Here is a 6,405-nt window from a genome sequence, read left to right as displayed (position 1 = left end):
ACACAAGCTCCACTCATCCACCCATCCACCCATCCACCCATCCATCCACCCATCCATTTATCCACACAAACCTCATCCACATAAACCTCATCCACATTCACCCCTCCCACATAAGCTCCACCGAAGCTCCGCCCACATAAACCTTGCCCACATAAACCCTGCCCACACAAGCTCCACCCACATAAACCCTGCCCACATAAACCCTGTCCACATAAACCCTGCCCACATAAACCCTGTCCACATAAACCCTGTCCACATAAGCCCCGCCCACACAAGCCCCGCGCACACAATCCCCACCCACACAAGTCCCACCCACACAAGCCCCACCCACACACACCCCTCCCAACGAAGCCCCGTCCACACAAGCCCCACCCACACAAGCCCCACCCACATAAACCCCACCCACACAAGCCCCGCCCACACAAGCCCCACACACATAACCCGCACCCACACAAGCCCTGCCCACACAAGCCCCACCCACACAAGCCCCACCCACACAAGCCCCACCCACATAAACCCCACCCACACAAGCCCCACCCCCTCATCCCCCTGTGCGCCCCCACCTTTGACCCACCACCTCCCTCATCCCACCCCCACCCTTCCCCACACACACATGGGGAGGGAGGGATGGGATGAGGGGTGATGGGTCATTGGGGGAGCGCACCTACCCCCTCCCGCACCCCCCCCCCCCCCAACCCCCCCCTCTCGTTCATGTCTTGATCCTCTTCTTGAAATTCAGAATCAAGTAATTGTAAACAAAACAAATATAATTTATTAATATTGAAAATATTAAATATTCATTTGCGAGAATGTATAATCTTTCCCAGCAATCTTCTCCAGATGTCTTGTGATTTCGAAACTCAGACACCATATTCTGTTTTGAAACAAAAAGTGGATAATAATTACATGGTAATATGAGTAAGCCTCGTTGACCACTGAATTAACACACCAGGAGCCTGTCATCCTTTCAAGGTCAATAAAATGAATTCCAGTGTACTGACAAAACCGCGTCCAAACTAATGATGCAACCAACATTAGACGACATTCTAAAGAGAGAGTGATATTAATAATAATTCAGAAACATTTACCTCCAGAAAATCATGTGTTGTACAAGATTGCTTCAACAGCTGATGTTGTGTGATAGTGCTGAAAAAAAAATAATAATAAGTCAAGGGTATAGATGAAGAGACAGACAGAGAGAGATACAAACAGACAGGGAAAGCAACACACACACACACACACACACACACACACACACACACACACACACACACACACACACACACACACACACACACACACACACACACACACACGCACACACACACGCACGCACACACGCACACACACACGTGTCGACCAGTCATTATAAATCATTGATCTCTTCAATAAGAGCAGAGAGAGGTAGGTAGAAAGACAGACAGAGAGACACACACACACACACACACACACACACACACACACACACACACACACACACACACACACACACACACACACACACACACACACACACACACACACACACACACACACACACACACACACACGTGTGTCTCACCATTGGTTTAATTCATTCGAGATCAGAGACCAGTCATTATAAATCATTGATCTCTTCAATAAGAGCAGAGAGAGGTAGGTAGAAAGACAGACAGAGAGACACACACACACACACACACACACACACACACACACACACACACACACACACACACACACACACACACACACACACACACACACACACACACCCACTCACGCACGCACGCACACACGCACACACACACACACACACACACACATACATACACACACGTGTGTCTCACCATTGGTTTAATTCATTCGAGATCAGAGACCAGTCATAAATCATTGATCTCTTCAATAAGAGCAGAGAGGTAGGTAGAAAGACAGACAGAGAGAGACGCACACACACACACACACGCACACACACATACACACACACACACACACACACACACGTGTGTCTCACCATTGGTTTAATTCATTCGAGATCAGAGACCAGTCATTATAAATCATTGATCTCTTCAATAAGAGCAGAGAGAGGTAGGTAGAAAGACAGACACACACACGTGTCTCACCATTGGTTTAATTCCTTCGAGATCAGAGGACGTGATGAGACTTTGTGCCACTCATTGTAAATGTCTTTCAATTCTCTTCTAAAAGCATTGATCTCTTCAATAAGAGTATTAATTTCATGCACCACGTCGTGATACGTAAACTCAATTTCTTCCAATGACCTGTCAGGGAAAAATATATATATATATATATCAGAATTATCATGATTTAATTAATAATCATTTGCTTCATCGTTCAAAGAGAAAACCATACACAAACTTACCAACTCTGTAGTAAGCTTTTGTCTTCATCGGAAGAAAGATCGCCCATGTCTCAGTTGTAAAAATGAAAATCCCGTCTGGCAGAAACTTTGTCTGGTGAATCACTTATAAGGCAACGACGAGGAAATTCCCTAAGCATTGGGTGCGGCCACAGGAAATGACAGCTTGGAAAATAACTGGGCGATTGTATGAATCATTTACAAAACATACTTAAAATGGTTTTGATTCAAATGTTTTCAGTTCGTGTTCTGAGATAAAATATAAACACGAGACCTTGTCTCACAGAATAGTTCCTATTTTTTCACAGCATGACTGTCTAAAACCACACAGCACGACCGTGTCAAAAAACACTTCCTCATTTTCACGGCATGAACTGAAAACATTTGAAACAAAACTTTTTTTATGGCGTGGTTTATACACAAAAATGATTTGCAACTCGGGCGGTGGTCAGATGAGATCATTTCGTAATGGCACAAAAGGGGTATCTTAAAAAATATAAAGATTCAAATGTTTTGTTTATCAATATTTTAGATGGGGATTATTGTGCAAAGAAAATTAAACTATTGAAGGAATTTGAGAATGAACAAATCTTTATAGGTTCAATGAGTGAGCTGATCAACCTCCAGGTTAAAAGGGGAGACAAATAAATATACCTTGGGATAGCCTGGTTATATATATATACAAAGCCTGGTGTTGGCCTAGTGGTTAGGGTGGCGGCTTGGGATCCCAGTGTCCCGAGTTCGAATCCCGCTCAGCTGCTGAATTAACACCAGGGGGTTGACTCAGCCTGTCATCCTTCCGAGGTCGGCGAAATGAGTACCAGTATACTGGTCCCGGTGTATGCCCCGGTTAGAATAGGTGTACCATATCCCTGTGTTGTAAGAGGCGTCCAGGAAGGGCATCCGACCATAAAACATTGCCTCACAAAAAGCCAAACCCCTGCACAGCAGGGAAAAACGGATAAAAAGGGGGTTTATTTTTAGGGAAAAAAAAAAGGGAATCGCTGAAAATCCCCCATTCATTTACATGGGGAAAAGTGAGCTAGAACCAGTATATTCACCCTACTAGCAAGATACATTGGCAGGAAGTTTGTCATCACCAAATCCATAAGGGAAGATTTGCCATTGGGAGAAATCCAGGTGTGAAAGTTGACAGATTGAGTCAGTCCCATGGAGTCCCATAAGTCTTTGCTGAAGTGTCATGGCCGGTGAGAGAGGTACCAACACCAAGCCAATTGGCATGGTGACAATTGAAATCACCACATATGAGGAAGAGAGAGTTGGGATGAGCATTTAAAAATTTGGCCATGCCATCTGAGAGACAGAGATGTATATGGGGTCATCACTGTTGGGAGGAGGGTGCAACACCCAGACATACATGAGGAGGGAGGGAATAGGAAAACGCAGCCAAAGGTACTCCTGGGGTTTGGGAGGTGTAAAAGCAGTACACTGAAAGTGAGAAATGGAGCTCTTGATGTACAGTGCAACTCTGCCACCAGCACAGGATTTAAGTCAATCAAACCGGAGGCGACAGTAGCCAATGAGAGACACCAGGGATGTTCCATAGGAAGAAGGATTCTGTTAGAATATGTCCGGTTTATTGGCAGCAACCGAGATTGAGAGATCTGTCAGGTTGGATTAAGATGCCTGGGATGTTTGAGATCTACAGAGTTAGGGACAAGGAAAAAGGAGCTGCTGATAGGACACTGAATGGGCGTGAAGGGGAAAATTTTATGACGTGCACACAACCTTTGCAAAATGGATGTGTCAGGATTTCCAAACTGGTGAACCTGTGACAGACTTAACGGGTGGGGTGGAACAAATGTTTTTGGTTCATGGCAAAAAGAAAATTTGGCTATCTGTGAAAGAGGATGCTGGATGAACTAAGCGTTTAGGAGTGAATAGTTTTTTGGAAATAATCCCAAAGTGAGTCGTATATGGCAGTAAAGGTATTGTTAACCCATTGGTCAGTGGGAGTGTCAGCTCTGGTGCTGTGTAAAGAAAAGCTGGCTTCAAGTGAGCAATGGCGACTGTATCATGACCTCCATGAATATTGAGTATGAAGGTCTTATCTGAGCGTTGTCGAACTTTTTAAGGTCCGTCATAAGGTTGCTGCAAGGGTTTCCAGACGGAGTCATGCCGTACGAATACGTGGCTGCACATATAAATTTCTGGAGAAAAAGAATGGCCGTAATGAATGTGCATGTGGCGGTGTCGCCAAGAGGTCCTGCATGGCCGAACGAAGTTGGCTGGCATAGCTGGTGGCATTGGGCAAGGTGTCATCGGATGTTGAGAAGAATTCTCCTGGGAGACGAAATGGTGCACCGTACACGAGCTTTGCAGTGGAGCATCGTCGTTTTTTAGAGCAGCTTGCATATCAAGCAGGACCTACGTACAACATCCATCTAGTTTCAGGGAAGACGAGTTGGTGGTGGAAACACTCCACCATACCATTCATAGCTGGATGGTCAGCGGTGGTTCGCACATGGTCGGTACGAAATGCGCAACCAGTTGCTGCATTCAAAGTGGCTTCCATGATCCGTAGTGATGGTTGATGGAACATCAAAATGTGAGATCCAGGTGTGGACAAAGACCCTGGTGATGGTAGGTGCAGTGATGTCAGCTATCGGTGTAGCCTCCAGCCGACGGGCGAAGCAATCAACACAAATCAGTCAGTAGCGGGGCCCGTTTGAAGGTGGTAGAGGACTGAAAAGATCCACATGAACCCCGTCGAAACGCCCATATGGTGTTGAAAAGCTACCAAGTGGTGCAACTGTATGACATTGGATCTGAGAGCATTGACATTGAAGACACTCCTTGGTCTAATGGCAAACGTCAGTATCGATGCATGGCCAGACGTAGCATGTGGTGATTCGTTGGGTTGCTCGAATACCTGGGTGCACCAGTTAGTGAAAAGTGTCGAAGACTGTACGACGGAATGCCACAGAAATAACGCCAGTACATCGATGTGTGAGAGAGCGACGGACGCTAAGTTCCCGATTCCCTTGATGTGCGAGATGTCGGTGGTGAATCGCGAGATCAACAGAGTTGGCGAAGTGTGCAAGGAGAGTCCGAATGGGTGGACAGAACGAAAGTTAAAGGTTTGTTGTCAGTCAGGACAGAGAATGGTCTGGCCTCCAAGAAGTGGTGGATGTGCTTGATGACGAGGAAAACAGTAGGTAATTCCTGATCAAAGGCATTGTACTTGCTCTGTGTTGGTTTCAGCATTTCTTGAGAAGAAAGCCAGTGGACGCCAGTCGGCATCGATGAACTTGAAAATGGCTGCACCCAATGGCGACCTCAGATGCGTCAACCCTCAGGCATGTTGGCACCTCTGGCTTCAGATGAATCAGGAGTGAGGCATTGGACGGTGCGTTTTTATGTTGTGGAAGGCTGAAAAGGTTGGCTCCAACCGTCGGAATACTTCAGGGTGCTTACCAGTTCCGAGCAACTCGTTCAGCGGCTGCAGTGTTGTGGCTGTGTTTGGAATATGTTGATGGTAAAAGTTAACGAGGCCAAAAAAAACTCACGCAGTTTGTGTTGAGATGACCGGAATTGGAAATCCTGAACAATCTGCACCTTCTCCTCGTGCCGACAGATGCTGAAGTGGTTAACGCAGTGGCCGAGGAAATTCAACTCTGGAATGCCCAATATGCACTTGATGGGATTGATGACGATGCCAAAGACCTGCAAACGAGTGAAGAGGACTTGTCGGTGTTCCTAATGTTTTTCTGTGGTTGAGCTGGTGATTAGAATATCATATATATATATATATATATATATATATATATATATATATATATATATATATATATATATATATATATACATACATGTATATTGTTGTGGTTACCAAATTCGCAAACCACCATTCAGGTCCCTTAGGTGAGGTATCTCGGTAAGTACATGTGTAGTTAGGCCCAAACCCGTTGTCTAGTGGGAATACATGTCATTTATGCGAGCTGCGACTCTTCAGGATAGCCGTTTTTCTTTTACTATCTTTATTTTGGACCAACCGCCATGATTACCACAACAACCACAACATCAAC

General features: G+C 45.4%; 1 long non-coding RNA gene across 2 annotated transcripts; it reads right to left on the bottom strand.

Moving 5' to 3' along the window:
- Window positions 1–706: 706 nt before the first annotated feature.
- LOC147020761 (uncharacterized) lies at window positions 707–6,101 on the bottom strand. Of its 2 annotated transcripts, XR_015061952.1 has the most exons (4): window positions 2,360–6,101; window positions 2,100–2,258; window positions 1,089–1,146; window positions 707–874 (listed from the first exon to the last, which is right to left on the bottom strand). It is a non-coding gene; the product is annotated as an uncharacterized LOC147020761 (long non-coding RNA). The 2 variants fall into 2 exon arrangements; XR_015061951.1 differs by having other exon boundaries at window positions 707–1,146.
- Between the last annotated feature and the right edge of the window lie 304 nt (window positions 6,102–6,405).

Source organism: Eptatretus burgeri, chromosome 9 (assembly GCF_056783735.1).
Source record: "Eptatretus burgeri isolate ZD-2024b chromosome 9, Ebu_testis_v1, whole genome shotgun sequence".
In the NCBI taxonomy this organism is placed as follows: Eukaryota; Metazoa; Chordata; class Myxini; order Myxiniformes; family Myxinidae; genus Eptatretus; species Eptatretus burgeri.
The sequence above is the reverse complement of the archived record's forward strand: the minus strand, read 5'-3'. Positions and strand labels throughout refer to the sequence as shown.